This window comes from Bombyx mandarina, chromosome 03 (assembly GCF_030267445.1).
Source record: "Bombyx mandarina strain Sakado chromosome 03, ASM3026744v2".
In the NCBI taxonomy this organism is placed as follows: Eukaryota; Metazoa; Arthropoda; class Insecta; order Lepidoptera; family Bombycidae; genus Bombyx; species Bombyx mandarina.
Window position 1 is genome coordinate 12638256 of NC_143210.1, and position 19573 is coordinate 12657828.

General features: G+C 37.6%; 2 protein-coding genes across 2 annotated transcripts in view; one reads left to right on the forward strand and one right to left on the reverse strand.

Annotated features, from left to right (window-relative positions):
• Positions 1-19573, reverse strand: part of GSTs2 (glutathione S-transferase sigma 2) — a 469518-nt gene that overhangs the window by 106121 nt on the left and 343824 nt on the right. The window lies entirely within an intron of this gene.
• The window catches only part of Snoo (Sno oncogene), an 89852-nt gene that overhangs the window by 2177 nt on the left and 68102 nt on the right, over positions 1-19573 (forward strand). The window lies entirely within an intron of this gene.

Consider the following 19573-nt stretch of genomic DNA (forward strand, 5'->3'; position numbering starts at 1 on the left):
AAAACACACATGAAATAAAAAAAATAAAAAATGTAGCCTATGTTCATCAGGGAAAATGTCGGCTTATAATGGAAAAAGAATTTTTCAAATCGGTCCAGTAGTTTCGGAGCCTATTCGAAACAAACAAACAAACAAATCTTTCCTCTTTATAATATTAGTATAGAACTATAGAGTATAGACTAACGAAATAAAAAAAAATTGCCACTGGCATTCGCTGGTAACCTAAGGGGTTATTCTAGTACGCGCGAAAGGGTAGTTGAACTATAAGCTCAACCTGAGAGAAATTTGCTAACACTAGCCCTGGGAAGGGCAGTGTTGCAGAATCTACCACCGGATCGGAATCACGACCCATTGTGAAGATCCGGCGAGAAATTCATTGGGCTGCGAACTATCAATCACTTTTAATCTTCTCATATTCATTTCAATCTTATATTCATAAAAGAAGGTTTTTTATAGTGTCTATCTGTACTTTAATAAACAATTTATAATACTATACAAGGATGAGTAATCGAGAGAAACTGACATCTACAGTTCAACGGGAAAATCATTCATTCATCTGAAATTCATAGAGACCTTAACAAAGGGATACGACTCTCACCAAACTCGACGCTTGTAACTTGTAAGGCACAATACGGTCTGATCCATAAAATATTACCCATTGAATGGATTCAATGAACAAATAGGTGAAAGCTAGTGTTCACGTTTAGGTCATTAATCTTTCAATTGATGGTACTTCAAGTTAAACGCCCAATGTGTCTAGAAAGTTCGGTTCGTCTGAACTGGCACCTTCAAAAAGAATGGATAAAACAACTTAAGAACTGGTGTCCCTTGCCGTTAAAACATTGCTCAGACTATTAGAGTGTTAAATAGAAGAACGTAATATATTTTGATGGTCCGATTATATCTTTTTTTATTTAAATTCAAAATCGTCTGCCGTTTTTACAAAACACAAGTCGCGTAATGCCACTCGGAAAGCGTGTATGACACTTAATTTTTATCTGTCCGTAAAACGTCCACTGTGCGATATGGATTGCGGTTATTATCTATTTACTGCCACGTCCTCGGGTCTACCACGAGACTGGTGAGATAAAAATAATGTTTAATATGAATTAATATTGGCTATTCGAGTGACGCATAGTTTTGAACTGAACTTTTGATTTTACGCTACCGTATCGATACATTTACGAATAAAAACGGTGGTAATCATCCTGATTAACGGCCCATTACACTCATGCATTTGCTAATAAACTCTGAAGTGAAGTTGTGGTTTTATTGTTGTATATCAGATTACAAATAGGTACCGATAAACCTTTAGAGGCTAAAGCCCCTTTGTACGCTAATTCTGCATCCTATCTCTCTGTTATATCTATGATCTTAAGATTATAACCTTATTTAGTTCTCGTGGTAATGTCTTAAGAGTAAGCGTGCACATACCCCTAATAAAGGCACGTGCGTGTATGCGTCTTGTGAGCCCGCGCGGGTGGGTAACACCACCCTGCCTATTTCTACCGTGAAGCAGTGATGTGTTTCGGATAGAAGGGTATGGGTAGCCGTTGTACTTTAAAACGAAGACTTAAAACTCATGTCCCAAACTGGGTGGCGGCGTTTGCGTTGTCCGTGTCTGTATTTGGACTGTGAACACGTCCACCGATTTACGAAATGAAAATAAAGGTAATTGGCTAAAATTTCATAGTTATTCACGTGTTTTGTAATGTACGCGTTTCGGCAATTAGGTTAAGGTGGACAATTGTGTTGGGTACTGCCAACGTCTAGTTGTTCGGATCGATTGATTGTGGTACAATATTGTCAGTGCCAGCGCCGCGATCGCCGATACTATGCCTCGTATGTAAGGTAATTCATTGGCAAGCTCGCTAGCTGACAGATGCTTGCGGGCACGCGTATACCGCCGCACTAGCAGGCTAAAAAATCAACTCGTGCCGATGTCTCGGCCTAGCTTGTATGCATAAGACCGGTCATCGTTCTCATCGAACCTGTCGCTTGCGACGACGTGCTCGACGTGTAAATTAACCCACAGACAGTCTGAGTTTCTCGCCGGATCTTCTCAATGGGTCGCGTTTCCGATCCGGTGGTAGATTCTGCGAAGCATGGCTCTTGAGAGGGTTCGTGTTAGCAACTTAGTCAGGTTTGAGCCCCGAGAGCTCACCCACACGTTAGGGCGAAGCTAAAACAGCCTCTCAAGGCTATCAGCATAGGTAGGAAAAAAGATATGCATAAGATTTCAACCATACAAGGAAAGCCAGCAAGCCGACTCTTCCGCCTAATAATTACATTCATTCATTATAAAACTGCTTGGAGTTTGTTGGTCAAATATCGTTAACCACTTTAATGATAAACGCTATAATGTTATAACGTTGTTAAAATAAATAAACACGCCACCTTTCCTAGAAGGTCTAATGTAATGCATACTCAAAGCTAGACCACCCGTGTCACGTATCTACATAGGAAAAGGTCACTATTGTTGTTGTTAAAAACGGTAATCGCAGCGTAATTTAATATTTATTATGATTATGTAACTTGATATCGGCCAAAGCGTCGTAACGACCGCGCACGTTTCCAATGAACGACTCGGTACGATTTGTTGGACAATCTAGAGATCAATGACCTTGCATTTGTCTTAATAAACCATCTATTCATAAACTGCACATTGTTGTTAAAAAAATTAACATACGCTATATCACCAGAAGACGGTGCTTGAAGGATTTTAAACAACTAAAAAAATATTTTTTTTTTATTGCCCATGTAGGCAGACGAGCATACGGTCCACCTGATGGTGAGTGGTTACCGTTGCCCATGGACTTCAGCAATGCCGGGGGCAGAGCCAAGCCGCTGCCTACCGCTTAATACTCTCCACAAGCCTCGTTTGAAGAAGGACATGTCATAACGCTCGGGAAACACCGTGGAGGGGAGCTCATTCCATAGCCGGATGGTACGTGGCGAAAAAGACCTCTGGAAATGCACTGTGGATGACCGCAGTGGCTCCAGGTAGTATGGATGAACTCTACTCCGGTGGCGGGCGGTGCGATGGTAAAAACGAGATGAAGGTATCATCTCGAACAATTCCTCAGAGCACTCCCCATGGAACATACGGTACAAAATACAGAGGGAACCGAAGTCCCTCCGCTAGGTAATGTTCGTCTTGGTATAGTAATTTCTGAACCTACTGAGTTTCTCGTCGGATTTTCTCAGTGGGTTGCGTTTCCGATCCAGTGGTATCGAGAGTATGGCGGTAGATAGAAGATCCACTGAGCAAATTTTTCGTTAGGTCAACGGCCCGAATCTTCCGAACTAGTATCTATCGCACCATTAGAATTGAAGTGACTTAATCCAAAATTCTTGTTTTTTTGTTAAACACCAAAAATGTAATTAAAGAATTTTATTGTAATCTTTCAGTTTTTCGATTTTAATACTTTAAGGAATGCACTTGATTTTAAAGAGACCGAAAGAGTTCTTTGTCCTTTTCTAGACTAAAAGAGACTGTTTAATTTTATAAACTTATAGAATACATGTCTATAAGACTTTCAAAGTATGAAACAAATTTTCTGAAAATCTACAGTTAAGTCACGGTGGTAGAATTTACAGTTAAGTTACTGGTGGTAGGACCTCTTGTGAGTCCGCACGGGTAGGTTCCACCACTCTGACTATTTCTGCCGTGAAGCAGTAATGCGTGTCGGTTTGAAGGGCGGGGCAGCCGTTGTAACTATACTGAGACCTTAGAACTTATACCTCAAGATAGGTGGAGCATTTTCGTTGTAGATGTCTATGGGCTCCAGTAACTACTTAACACCAGGTGGGCTGTGAGCTCGTCCACCCATCTAAGCAATAAAATAAAAATTATATTCCTTGTTTTTTTTTTTACCTCGTCCTTCAAAGTGTTCATTTTCTTAAAATTTTTAATTAACCCACTTCAATTCTGATGGCAATGCAAAATTTTCTTAAAAACGTCCTTAAAGCGGTTTAGATTTTGTTTAAATTCTATTAAATCGACCGCTACCTTCCTGCTGTCCCTAAAATGTATCTCGTTTTAAAACATTACCTCGTCCACAAGCGTGAACTATTTCTTCTCATACCATGGCATTCCATTCTCAACTCATTTCTGTTCTTTCATTCTTCCATATCTATGATTACGTCCAATTAGCAGAGGAGAAATCGATCTGAACTCGCTACGTGCAATAAGCCATATCAAATGTTCATATCTCAGAGAAATTATATGTTCAACATCCTGTTGTACTCAGAAATGCAAACTATAGTCGTACAAAGACATAACGAAGTATGTAACGTTGTTTAATAAAACTGGGAATAATCAACCTTATAATGTAACCTTAAAAGCCGGTTTTATTGAATGTCAAAGAAGATACGACCTATGCTATTGTTGAGATGAAATGAAAACAATGCTATCTATTAAAAAGATAAGTGCATAATATTTGCTTTGTTTACGACGATAACATGCACATAACCTGCTGCAATAACAAAATGGGCTGAAATTGATATAATAACATATTATATAAAAATTTATGTATACGATGTTTTTTTTCTATTGCTTGGATGGGTGGACGTGCTCACAACCCACCCACCTGGTGTTAAGCGGTTACGGGAGCCCATAGACATCTACAACGTAAATGCGCCACCCACCTTGAGATATAAGTTCTAAGGTCTCAAGTATAGTTACAACGGCTGCCCCACCCTTCAAACCGAAACGCGTTACGGCGGGGTGGTGGTACCTACCCGCGCGGACTCACAAGAGGTCCTACCACCAGTAAATGAATTATGTGTAAAGTGTTCAACACAATGAAAGTGAGGCCCATATACATGTTTATTTTTTATTGGGGGTGAATGAGCTCACGGTCAACCTGATCTTACGTGGTTACAGGAGCCCGTAGACATGAATGCTGCAGACGCCGTCACGTAGTGGAATTCGCCATAGAACGTGCTAATACAAGTTCTTGACTAAAAATGGTATTACTCAAGATTGCTCTATGATATTTTCAAATTGTCATAATTAACATACTTGGACGGTATTATTTCGTACCGATTACGATCTGCTTGTATAGTTTTGTGGTGAATGAACACCACAACTGCGCACGTGCAGTTAATTAACAAGAATGACAATGTGGAAACGGTAATACCGACTGACCTCATGAATTTATATTGCAACCGTTTTTAATTTCAACGAGCTTCGCTTATGTTCCTACCGACTTCGTTAATAATGCGCATTGTCTCTGGTTTTTCAAGATAGAGCTTAAACTGTCAAAACTGCTCGTTCCCGCCTTTTTGTTTGTTTGTTTACTGTCTTCATTTTGCGAATTTTAGCGTAAAGCGGATATTATATAATATCATTATAAATATGATTTAATTAAACGTGTTCGTTTATTTTCTTTTTTAGATTTCCTAAAAAAATAATGCATCAATGCTTTCTAGAAAATGGGCGGGAAAATAAATGTACATTATGGCGCACGCATGTAAAGATCATTGTCAAAGTAATGCGCATACGCATGTGGCGTGACATGCGCATGAACACGCATGAAAGTTATCTTACAAATGTAATGCACAGCATTGTACAGTACAAGCAAGATGCAGTAAAACAATTGTAATTTTATGCTTGCTCGTCTTGACAATAGTTCGTCTTGTATGTGCATAACAGTGTACTTATTTGATATCTAGAAAAATAGCCCACAGAGTTTCTCGTCGAATCTTCTCAGTATATTGCGATTCCGATCCTGCAGTAAATTCTGCGAAGCACTGCTCTTGCTAGGGCTATTGTTAGCAAAATCCTGTCAGATTGAGCCCGTGAGCTCACCTACCCATCCAGGCGTAGCTCAAAGAGCCCCTTAGGCTACCAGCGAATAGGTAGGGAAAAAATTTAGAAAAATCACGTCCAATGTTAATACATTGATATTTCAAGCACCTTTGACAGTTGGATACCTGTTAATACTGTCAGTCGAAAATGCGAAATACTGTCAAGCCTAAAAATATTTATTCTATCTTCTGCCAGTCTAAGCTCGAAAGAGTACGAACAACATTTTTTTCCTTAGGACATCTACGCCCAGACGGGGCGCAGAACATTAATTCCGATTTTCGCACGCTCACCTTTGATAAAAATATTTAGCAAGTATTTTTCATTCATTATCTTAATGAATATCTTTATGAAGTATTGATTTCACATTTAGGCAACCTGTACTTATTAATACAATCTACGCTATTTAACCTCAAAAGCAAGTTCTCGTGTTATTTTTGTTTGAAATCTCTTCGTTTATCACAAATGAATGTACCTACACGTACGTATGTAATTTTAGTAACAGCTTAGCTGCTACACAATAAATTGATTTTCAACGTACACATAAATCACCGTAACGACTGCATTAAATATAAACTGTAACACGAAACGTGCTTAGCCTTTTATTTGTTGCGAGTTCGTCGACTCCCCGGCTTGTGCGGCTCTGTACTCGCAAAATTAATTAATTAATGTCGATAATTTACGTCCGATTTGTCATTTCTTGTGAATAAACATGTATATGGGCCTCACTTTCATTGTGTTGAACACTTTACACATTATTCATTTACTGGTGGTAGGACCTCTTGTGAGTCCGCGCGGATAGATACCACCGCCCTACCTATTTCTGCCGTGAAGCAGTAATGCGTTTCGGTTTGAAGGGTGGGGCATTTACGTTCTAAATGTCTATGGACTCCAGTAACCACTTAACATCAGGTGGGTTGTGAGCTCGTTCACTCATCTCGACCAGATAGCTTAGTGCGAGTTTTTTAACTTCTCGATCGCGTAAAAGTTAACTCAAATTTGTATGGAGTTGGAACTGCTTCCCTTCTTTTGCCGCTAGGGGCGCTGTTCCAACTCCATACAAATTTGAATAAAAAAATAAAACACACAGCTTGTTGTTCATTAAATATATAACGTTATTGCAGACATTATCAATGCAATCACCATTACACACTGGACGTAACACAAACAAGGAGGCACACGACAATACAATGAATAGTTTATACGTAAGAACTCATTTTCACCGGACGGACCCACACACCGCAGAGACCCGGTTTCAATAACGTGAATAATAAAAATACATTCTCGTGTCGTTATTTACCCCTGTGGTTATGATTGTTATAATTTTAACGTTAGCTTGGTTGGCGTGCTCGAGAAATTTTGTTCGACCCAACTTTTTGGTATTTTTATTAGTACTCATAATTTATAGGAATAATTAAATAGAAACGAAAATAACTATTTAGCGTCTGACTAGCTTTCATAAAACATAAATAGCAAATTAGACCAAGAGAAGTAGTACATATTAACTTTATTGTCATTATGTAAATTGTAAAATTAAATCATACGTCATCTTGATTAAGCTATTATTTATTCGATGTTGGAATTCAACTTATATTTAAATATCGAATAACAGTATAAAATAGGGCAAGTAAATAACAAAAACATGATTTTTTTGATAGATATGCTTTATTTTTATGACTTATTCTCAGGAAAGACTCTAGTCTTATTAGCGTCAGTCAGGTAATAAGACTAGACTATGACTAGACTAGAGTCATGACGTGAGACGTAGGCATCGAGCATTGCAGTGTCTTGTCTATAGGTTATTAGCTTAATTACAAAATCAAAGGAGTTATGTAGCATGTGTAGTACACGATTTTATAAGACATATAAATATTCGAATTTCGACGGTAGGCAATTGTTTATGAATCGGTAAGACCGTGCAATCCCGTATAAGGGTCGTTTCGTCGCTTTCAATTCGTGGCAGTCCCAGAATACAGTACTAAAACAAACAGTGTATAAATTGTTTGAGTCATGTTTGCAATTAAAATTAAGGTCGCGATTAACGCTTCATAAAAAGGAAGTCGTCTCTTTAATTCGTCCCGGGCTCTTCTCGTGTTAACGCTCTGTTTGACACGTTCAGGACGAAAACAATTCTATTCATGCGGATTTTAAACGAAAGGACGCATCTTTACGTATTTTTAGGGGATACATAATATTGAAGTCATCGTGGCCTAAAGGATAAGACGTCCGGTGCATTCGTGTTGAGCGATATGCACCGGTGTTCGAATCCCGCAAGCGGGTACCAATTTTTCTAATGAAATACGTACTTAACAATTGTTCACGATTGAGTTCCACGATGAAGAAATAAGATCGTGTAATAAAAATCAACCCGCAGAATTATAATTTGCGTAATTACTGGTGGTAGGACCTCTTGTGAGTCCGCGCGGGTAGGTACCACCACCCTGCCTATTTCTGCCGTGAAGCAGTAATGCGTTTCGATTTGAAGGGCGGGGCAGCCGTTGTAACTATACTGAGACCTTACAACTCTTATCTCAAGATGGGTGACGCATTTCCGTTGTAAACGTCTATGGGCTCTAGTAACCACTTAACACCAAAAAAAAAAAAAAAAACGTAAATGTCACCTGTAAAGTCAAAATTTTGAAACAATAATGTGAAAATGATTTGTGAGACTATAAGCTGTTGGTATCAACAAGATCTAACAACCGACTACCAATGAATATTTCTTAGACAGTAGTTGTGCGTTCTCTAGTCACATCAGACAAGTTAATGCTGCTAAATTAAGTCGTCTATTTTCACGGCTAGTTAGCTAGGCCGGGGCGTGCGTGTGTGTCACGTAAATCAGACGGATATCGCGCTTAGCAACAGACTGCTCCACAGACTAGCGCGGGCTTGCGCGGGCGACATGCAGACCGGAGTGTAAAAAAAATATGGCGGGCTATTCGCATCATACTTACCGGCCCGCGACGTAATTTCTAGATAAAAAGTTTTCGTTTCTTATTTTACACGTAAAACTGCTTTTACGGCTTAGTTTAGTTTCGTTTTTTTTTTTTTTTTTTTGTTATCGATTAACGTATGTAACGAATGACAAAAATAATGTAATGACAATAAAAAAACGCGAAGTTCAATCGTAACCGTACTTTTATTTAATACGTTTTGTTTAAAGTTTATGTAATTTCGTGTTCTAGATTCCATATTTGAATTGCTTCGTCCACTTTGTTTTGGATTACTATCATTCATAATGACACGGAAGACAGAGACGCGTTCTAAAATTATCGCGTTTTTGGGTTTGCTAAGGAATGCAGTGACACAACTCAGAAATCTATAAAAAAAATATATTATGTATATTTAAAACGCTTTTAATGTTTTATCTGGGCACTTATTTTATTACTTTTATAATTTACGACGTTTCAAATATTTAACACTTTGGATATGTTATAGATGCTTCAGAAAATACCAGTGCCTTTAATTTACGGTTGATCCCACTGGCTTAGGGTTGCTATAACAAAATGCCTACTAAGAATGTATCTCACGTACCTACACGTCGAATGTAGGTACGTAACGGACAGGTTGATACGATAGATATCTCGTTGAGTGGCGAAAAACTTAAATGATTTAGTACTTTTTTTTTTATTGCCAAGTTGTGTGGACGAGCTCACAGCCCACCTGGTGTTAAATAGTTACTGGAACCCATAGACATCTACAACGTAAATGATACCTTGAGATATAAGTTCTAAGGTCTCAAGTATAGTTACAACGGCTGCCCCACCCTTCAAGCCGAAACGCATTACTGCTTCACGGCAGAAATAGGCGGGGCGGTGGTGCCTACCCGTGCGGACTCACAAGTGGTCCTACCACCAGTAAAAATGTATAATGTTATGTACCTAATGTTATTTACGCCAACAAAATCGTTATCAAGTATTTGGCACAAACAAGCTGCGACGTTTTGCACTATCGTGTGAATTATTCAGTTTGGCGACTCGTCTAACTGGTTCCGTTGGAAAGAATACGAAAAAAATGAATAAAAGCGTTTTGTTAGAGTTCGTCGTAACAAATGTATGCGATGTTGTAAATTCGCTGTGTGGCGTTACATTTCTTCTCGGATTTTTTTAAAAATACTACTTAGAGGTCCCGCGGTAGTCGAAATTCGACTATAATTAATTGGAATTTTAAGTTTGTATACTATTATGATTGTATTTTATACTTCTATAATCACAAATTTCGCCAAGGCTAAACTATAAAAATATAAATATTAATAAAGACAAACAATATTTAATCTATTCTCAATTTGACCACAGACTTCAAGAACAAAAGTTTGACAGTAAATAGTATGCCTGCGTGTGTGCGTCAAATACATGTTATGTAGCGTGTGTAATGTTTTCTTTATTGATTTAATGTATCTTTTATGCATTATTTAAAAAAATATTAGCATTGTTCTCTATATTCTCTATAAGTGTGGAAAATTTCATACTCCTCCGTCCGCGCAATTTTCGTAAAAAGGGATACAAAGTTTTTGTTTCACGTATTAATATAAAAAATATAATATACTGTTAGAACGAAATAATATCGGGTTCATAAAAAATGAAATTGTCAAAAATGCGATCTGATTTCCTAGTTTGATCCAATTTTTGAAATTAAGATTTTTTTTTTATAGGCATATCAATTATAACAAATGTTGATTGTACGACATATAAATGCTCCACAACCCTCGGTTGTGTTAGATCTAGGTGGGAGGGTCAACTAGTGTAAACTCAACCCTTGAAATTAATTAAAATACACAGTCTGTCCCCGGAGTCATTAGGATAATTTAATACAGTAAATGATCATTATTTCGGCCAGCATTTTCCTTGACGCCATTAAAATACTGTATTTATACCAGGCATAGTATGCTGACGAATGTTCGTGCATATAGTTGGTAATTTATGATGAAAGGCGGTTGCATGCAGCAGAGATGCGAATGTTGCGATGGATGTGTGGAGTAACGAGAATGGATAGAATACGGAATGAATATGTTAGAGGAAGTCTGAAAGTGGCACCTGTGACAGAGAAGCTGAGAAGTGCGCGTTTGGGATGGTATGGACATGTGATGAGACGAAATGAAAATGAGGTTGGTAAGAGAGTGTTAACTATGAATGTGGAAGGATATAGAGGAAGAGTTAGACCTAAGAAGAAATGGATAGATTGTGTGAAAGACGATATGGGTAAGAGGGGAGTGAGCGAAGAAATGGTATATGATAGAAGAGTATGGAAGGAGAAAACATGTTGCGCCGACCCCAGGTGACTGGGAGAAGGGTAGGATAATGATGAATGATAGTTGGTAATTTATGATCCTCTAGAAATTTCCGTGAGCGTAGTTTAAAAAACATAAGACAATGTCAGATTTCACACGAACTGTGAATTCGACAAAATGGATCAAATCGTAAAGTATTTCTTGCTACCCGCATAAAGGAAATTAATTAAATGGTAATTAGTGACTTATCACACAACACACTGGTTTTTGTGTTAACAAAATTATGATAATTTACTTAGTAGCATCTCTTATTCATTGCCGTGATTAAAATTAATGGACGCAGCGTCTCCGAGACATGAGTATTTTGAAATGTATAATTTAAGATAAACTCAACGGTCGTGTTGTTTAATACGAAGATTGTACCTAATTTTATATAGTAAGAATTCTTTGGCGTTTTTGTGGTTACAGCATACTCGAATTAGTCGTAATGTATGAAATTAGTAAAGAAGAACTTTTGTTCATGTATTACGCCCACGCTTCGTAACTACACAACGTATCGTTCTGAAATTATTCGTACACATTTACACAGAGGTAGAGAAAATGTAGAGTACTTAGAGAAAGGTAGAGTACTTTTCATCCAGAAAATAAGAAAAAGTTACACCCGACTTTTTTTTTTTCTACAGTTTTATCTACGGGTAAGTTAGCTCACGGGCTCAACTGGAAAGAACTTGCTAACACTAGCCCCTTTTTTTAACGCTGGGGAATCATTTTACGGATATCCGGACAACGGGTTGCTAATACTAGCCGTAGAACGAACTGGGCTTCACCGGATCGAGTGGGATTGAGGAGAAATCGTAGTACATTTTCAAATGCTATAATTTGGAAAGAAAACGAATAAAATTTTACCTTAAGAACTTCAGTATGAAGGTTAATCTTCAACACAAGCTTTCAATACCCTTAAATGAAAAACTTTACGTATATGCTTGGGTTTATTTTGGTTCCTTATCAATTTCAGGACTGTATACACACTGAATACAAATTTGTATGTAAAACGAAAAAGATCCATGTCAAAAATGAGTTTCTTGCTTATGAAGTTTGTTTTATATCCTTCTTATCAGCGATGTGCCTCGTCAAGTCCGGATTTAAAAAAGTCGTTGACCAAGTCAAGTAGCATTAGTTTTTAATCTCCTATCCACCGGCTCACGGTGCGTCTTTAAAATTATCAGTGTTCAGCATTAGAACAAAAGATTCATCCATTAACATCAAAAATATACATATTCCAAGTTTATTTAGACAATGAAAAAGCACGGTCGTTAAGGCCAATTAATTTTGAAGTCTTTATTAATTAGCCGTATAAGATAAACAAAGATAACAGATGCGTTGTGCGATGTACGAAAAAATACTAATTGTGAACGGTTAAAACGAATTTAGTTTAAAAAAAACTTCAAACATACGTGTTTTGCGTAATCTCGTTATACCGAACTATGAAGGGCGTATTCGTAATAAAACAAACTTATTCATGCTATTGAGTCTCTGAATATACTGTGTGGGCCACCTCGCGTTACTACCCGTCATCCAATCCTGATTCTATCAAGCCAATATCAGGTAGATCGTGTGCTCGTCTGAGTACAAGGCCAATAAAAAAAATATATATATTAGTATTGTCCTTGTAGGCAAGATAAACAAGTTAGGAACAAACAGTCTAATTGATGGCGAATGGTTACCGTCGCTCATAGATTTCTGTAATGCCAGGAGCAGAGCCAAGCCGCTACCTACTGTTGGTCAGATGGTTAGCATAAAGGCAGTCAGTAGAGAGCTCAAGACCAATACTGTGTTCAGTATCGACGCCTCCCATAAAGGATATCTAAATACATTGCCACAAGGCTGTCCGCTATCTGCTTCCAACGTATTCTCACGTACTTAGGCCACATCGCTCGTAAAAGCCCCGATAAATCAGAGAAGCTGATGGTAGTTGGTCAGGTTGACGGGAGAAGATCTCGCGTACCCTCACCTACCCACTGGTCTGATCTGGTAAAGACGCTCACCGGCCTTCTAATAAGGCTATAAAGACAGGACAGGAAGACGTGGGGAGGCATAGTGCATCGAGTGGTCATCACCTCAAATTAGACACGACCTTCAGCAATGAAGAGACCGACTCAGAAGATACATTATCCGCTGAGACGTAACTTAATATTAGTAGGCCGTATCTACGTTAATACAACGCCGCTGATCCGCGATCTCTATATAAAACACTAGCGGCCCGCTCCGGCTCCGCTCAGGTCTTTAACAAAAATTTCAACAACGTTGTTTTATTTTTTTAAATAAAAGAACACTTATTGCGGTATAACTATAATAGTTAGACATATGCTATCGCGACACTTTTTGTACATAATAATGTGTTCTACAAAGTCGTTTTCGCAAGGCACGCGATGTAAAGAATATTTTAGGTAATTTTTTTACACCTTGGGTTACATTATTAGAGTTTTAGTAAGGATCCCTTTTTTTTTTAAATATTATAGCCGATGTCACTCGGGAATAGTATAGCTTCCAAACAGTGAAAATTTTCAAACCGGTTCAGTAGTTTCGGAGCCTATTTAATACAAACAAACAAACAAATCTTTCCTCTTTATAATATTAGTATAGAAGTATAGATAGTATAGATTTTCGACATAAGATTTATCTAGATCGATTTAAATTTTTCAGGTTTTAGCATTAGAGCACGACTCTTAATTAATGCAAACATTTTAAAGCAATCAACAATTATTAATTCGTAAGTGATAAATGATAATGTAGAAAAAAAGATAATTTTTTTTTTTTTTTTTGTAAAAATATCTGGATTTTCGGTTCTGGTGTCGAAATAATTCTTTCCAGAAATCAAAAAGGCTAATGATATGTTTTCGAATTCTGAACTTACGGTTGTTTTATCGGTGATAAAATTAAATGTATTAAATCAACTGATTATGCTGCATACAAAGCAAGACGAGAGTATTGTATTCCTTTTTTTTAGCAAAAAAATTTTTCAATAATTAAGTGTTCAAACGACACGAAGAAGTTTTTTTTTATTGCCTTTGTAGGCAGACGAGCATACGGCCCACCTGATGGTAAGTGGTCACAGTCGCTCATGGACGTCAGCAATGCCAGGGGCAGAGCCAAGCCGCTGCCTACGAATTCGAGAATTCATCCGTTTTTTTTTTTATGAAATTTTAATCACGATATTTGTGCTCTTGAAAATCTACTTTTAGACGAACTCATCGAAATGGTTTCATAGCGGAATTCCTTTTTATTTTTATTATTTTTGGGTAGAGGTTATTGGTAAAATTTCCGTCCCACAGCTAATTGAAATATACATATGATATATCGGGTTCAATTGTTTTAAAATTAGCCTCTATTGTAATCGTTTAAAATAATTAATAAATATTTCACACGTATCAACAACTTAGTAATGCGTTGTTTGATATTCGCATTCAGCAACCGTTAGCTTATTAACAATGCAAATTAGTGGCAATATTGTAAATTTTCACAAAATTAAACACATAATTTGCACGTCTCTCGAAATCACTTCCATAGATTTCATCTCCGATAAGATACATAGATAGGATTTCCATAAAGGAGATAAGGTATTTATTACTCAACTGCGGTGTTACGTCTATTTATATATATATATATATATATATTTTAAAGCGCTTAGATGGATGGACGAGCTCACAGCCCACCTGATGTTAAGTGGTTACTGGAGCCCATAGACATCTACAACGTAAATGCGCCACCCACCTCGAGATATAAGTTCTAAGGTCTCAGTATAGTTACAACGGCTACCCCACCCTTCGAACCGAAACGCATTACTGCTTCATGGCGGAAATAGGCGGGGTGGTGGTACCTACCCGTGCGGACTCCCAAGAGGGCCTACCACCAGTGATTACGCAAATAAACTTATGTACATATGTATGTGTGTACTGTACACATAAGTATGTGATACTTGACTCCTGATTGTCCCTCTACTCACTACAGTTTATAGTTCATGAATATAAAGTTGATATTTCGTTTTATCCAGATGCCTTTGACGGCGGGTTAGATTAATATTTTCCTAAATGAGTAGATGAGCTCATACTTATCTGGTATTTTACTGCAGCCCATAGACACCCAACAACGTGAATGCCCGCACGAGTCGGTACAATCACTCCGCCTTTTACTGTCGCGAACTAGTAATGCAGTTTGAAGAGTGGGGCAGACTTTTGTACTATAAAACTGAGAATTGTACTCTTGTCTCAAAGTGCGTGGCGGAATATACGTTGTTAATGTCCGTGGACTCTCATAACCACTTAATACAGGCAGACCGTGAACTAGTCGACCCGTCTTAGCAACGAAAATTAAAATTTTTTTGATTTAGGTCTTCGTGAAGATCAGCATTCCTCGCATACCACGGTGCTCTAACAGCTACCCTGCAGAAGCTGGATTGGATGACATGGAGAGAGTTTATGTTTATACAGCATACATAACACTACACTTGCATAGGTCATGGCGGATGAGCATGTGTTGACTTCGTATCTATAACGCGCTTGGTTTTCTACCAGAAATCTAAATATTATTGATGAAATGTAGGTAATATCTTCTCTATGAATTATATGATTTGTGTGATCGCGCAGGTGGGATCTATAAAAGAGCGCTGTACGACATTTCACATTTCAAAGGCAACGAACGCCGCCCCGTCTTCGGTATTATTACATCGAACTAACAGCCTAGAGGGAGGCGGGATCTCAAATCCGAGGGGTGTTTGTTAAGATTGCTTCATCAAAAGTTAGATTGAAATTCAGAATGTAATATATAAGGCGTATAAAGTGATAACCGTGGAATGAGTTTGTATATGCGTTAGAAATATACATAAAAATATATATTTATATATAATACATTATATTTAGTTTTTTGGTGGGAAGATTTATTGACCCCGCATGGCGAGGTTTCGAGGTACTCTATTTGAGCGAATTTGTTAATGTATTATTCGTTATTACAACCGTCTAGAGATTAGTCGTGTGTCGATATGACTATGAACCCCAAATCCATCAGAGACTAATTCAGCGTTTGCTTATAATAGCCCTGATATATCTAATATGATCCTGCTGGACATCGCAAGGATTCCAATAGCCTTATTCTCCAATAAAAATCACGAGATTGTTGCGTGAAGGGTCATTAGTTGCGGGAAACCTGCCTATGTCTTTTTAAGTTCAGAGGTTATTAAAATTGAGCATTACACATTGCTCTCCATTTTTGGCCCAAGCTTTGTTCGGCTTACTGAACGCTTTCAGGAGTAGAGCGTCTGGTGGCCGGTATATCCTGTATCTATTGACAGATAGCGAAATTCAAAGCGAGACGTTCAGATTATATTTTTCCCGCATTGCGTCACATCGTGCCCAACTCGGCTGACACGCTCATTATATGGGAAGGCTTGGCTCCGCAGGCGAGATATAGTCTATTTAGGTCAACTGTGATGTTTACACGCGCCTCCGACTAGCTGGTTGCTGTAAAAAAAATTGTTCCCATTTTAGAAGATTTCAGTAGGCTAACAGTAATTTTTTTTTTTATAACACTGGCAACTGGAAAGAGTTGCAAATGATATTTTCTTTTTTTTTCATTTTAGTTATTGTTATTTCCTGGAATATTTGCAAACTTGAGCCCTGATTAGAATGAAATCAATGTAATAGAAACCAAAAAGTTAAATATTTTATATTGATTAAAAAGTAATAAATAAATGGTTTTTCAAATTATGATTGTTTTTCACTCTGGCTTCGTTGTAAAATGTTGTTAATTTCAGCCGGAGATAAAAAAAAAAAAATACGGATACTAGATCGGCCGACTTTCCTTATTCAGCCCCAGCGCAAAAAAACGTCGAAATATATCTCGTTAACAGATTCTTAATGACAACACCTCATCGCCGTAACTCAGCTGTCAAAAAACACCTCTTCAAACCAATAACAACAGATTTGTGTCTCTAAATATATTTTAAAGATTCTAGAATGAATTAATATTGGTACATCCATTGAGAATATCAACCATATAGACATGTTTACCGCGAACGTTCACGACATATGTACGTCACGCCGAGCTTTCTACGAATCTTATTGACAGTCGTAAAGACTACTCCGAGTGGAGTTTTAACACAAAAAATGGTTCCGTATGTTTCATAATTGTATTCATTTTTTTTTTTGCCACGAAATAGCTAAATGATGCGTGTCAGGAATTTATATATCATATGTTATGGAGTATATTTGTTATGATTTAGGATTAATTTAATTAATGACCTCTAATGAGGTGGCAGGACCTCTTGTGAGTTCGCGCGAGTAGGTACCACCACCCTGCCTATTTCTGTCGTGAAGCAGTAACGCGTTTCGGTTTGAAGGCTGGGGCAGCTGTTGCAACTATACTTGAGACCTTAGAACTTATATCTCAAGGTGGGTGGGGGAATTTACGTCGTACATGCCTATGAGCTCTAGTAACCACTTTACACCAGGTAGGCTGTGAGCTCGTCCACCCATCTAAGCAATAAAAAAAGATTCGCAAACAAGTTAGAGGTACCCCAAAAAACATGCTAAATACAAGTTTTAGCTTATTTACACCAGCACGTTAGTGAGCGTCTAAATGGTTTGTGACATGAATTTTCAGTCGATGGCACGTGCTTTCGTTAAAGGTGTTAAACATGTGTACAACTCATTTCAGTACGAAACGATTTAAATGCGGTGATTGACACTTAGAATTTAAAGATGTAGGTAGGTATACGGAACATAAAATATTTTACTATTTTAGTTATCCGTGACCAAGGAAATATGAAACATAAAGTAAAGCGAGCCGTTTGTAAAAGCGCTTAGTAAGCTAGCAAAATCTATGGCTCGAAAAAAAAAACAAAAAAACAAAGACAACAAATATTTTTTTTTTATAGATTATTTAGCAAAGGGAAAGTCTCTTGATCCTGCAAAAACATTTTTACGTACGTACGTCAGTGGTGCGATCAAACTAGAATCGTTCCGGCTTACGCAGAAAACTTAGAGATAAAATTATAGTTCAAGTGTATTTCTTATATTCTACTGTCTATCGTGTCGAAACCATAACGTTGTGCAATCACTGTGAGGGCACCGGTTTGACAGTTGTCTAATAATAAAATTTGGCATGGTGACAAAACGAACACCACTCACATGCGTAAATAAAAGTAAAAGAATATAATATCTATCAATAAAAATATTAGGTATTTTTTCTTGGTAGGCAGCGCCTTGGCTCTCATTGCTGAAGTCGATGCGCGACGGTAACCACTTACCATCACAGGTAGGCCGTATGCTCGTCTGCCTAGTTGCCTACAAGGGCAATAAAAAAAGATCATGCTATTGGTGTTTCGGTCCAATTCTATATTTTGTAATCGTTCAAGCTTACAAATAAAATTGTATGTGGAATTGGAAAATGTACATGTAATTATTCCAAATATTATTTAAAAGCCCCTAAATATAATTTAATTTCATGAATTTTCATGTGAAACTAATTTTCAAAACAACCAAGTAATTTGACTCTGAAATCTATATGAGATTCTTCTGACGACACATTAACTACATAAAATCGATTTGTAATTATACGCATTGTTTATTTACCTACCTACTATCGTAGGAAGGCGTATAATATGACCTTACAAGCAAAGTAATCCCGCGTTCTGATTTGATTGTTAGAGACAGTCATTCTATAATATTGAGACATCGAACTCGATTCCAATACAATACATACCAATAAAGATAATTGTAAATAGACATGCTTTAACAAAAACCGACTTCAAATAGAAAAAAAAAGATATTCCAAAACAAATTAATATACACTGAAAACAATAATCATCGAAATCGGTTGACGTGATATTGATTTATTGAGTTATTCATCTATTTGTAGCGCACGTACTTAATGCAAATTTAAGACTTATATAGTTTTCTCATGGATACCATTATCAGAACTGGACTAAATGGGACTACACGGGAAGCGTCAGCTTTCTAATAAGAAAAAGAATCATCAAAATCGATTCACCCAGTGAAAAGCTATGAGGTAACAAACATAAAAAAAAAAAACGTACAGTCGAATTGAGAACTTCCTCCTTTTTTGAAGTCGGCTATAAAGAAAATATTTTTTTTTTTTTTCATTAACTGCTAGATTAGGTGTGTAAAGAAACTTCCGCGATCTTTGCTGTTTCTGTACCACGCACCGGCGCGATTCAATAATAGCGCCGCTCTACTCTTCCGCGTGCTTCACATGCAATACGCACACGTTTATAATACATTTTTTATTCGATCTGCATTCACTTGTCCAGTTTCCATGACTCCGAGCGGCTGCGTGACGTCACGTTTCCCGCCATGTCGTTGCGCGCGCCGTCTAGCGTCTGCGGCCGCGCACTCGCCCCCCCGCGCGTCCCTCCGTCTGACAGAGAACGGCTGACCGGTGACCTTGTCGTTCCATCTCTCTCTTACCTACGAAATTTAATAAGCACGAAAGAGACGCTATGTAACCGGTACACGAACAAG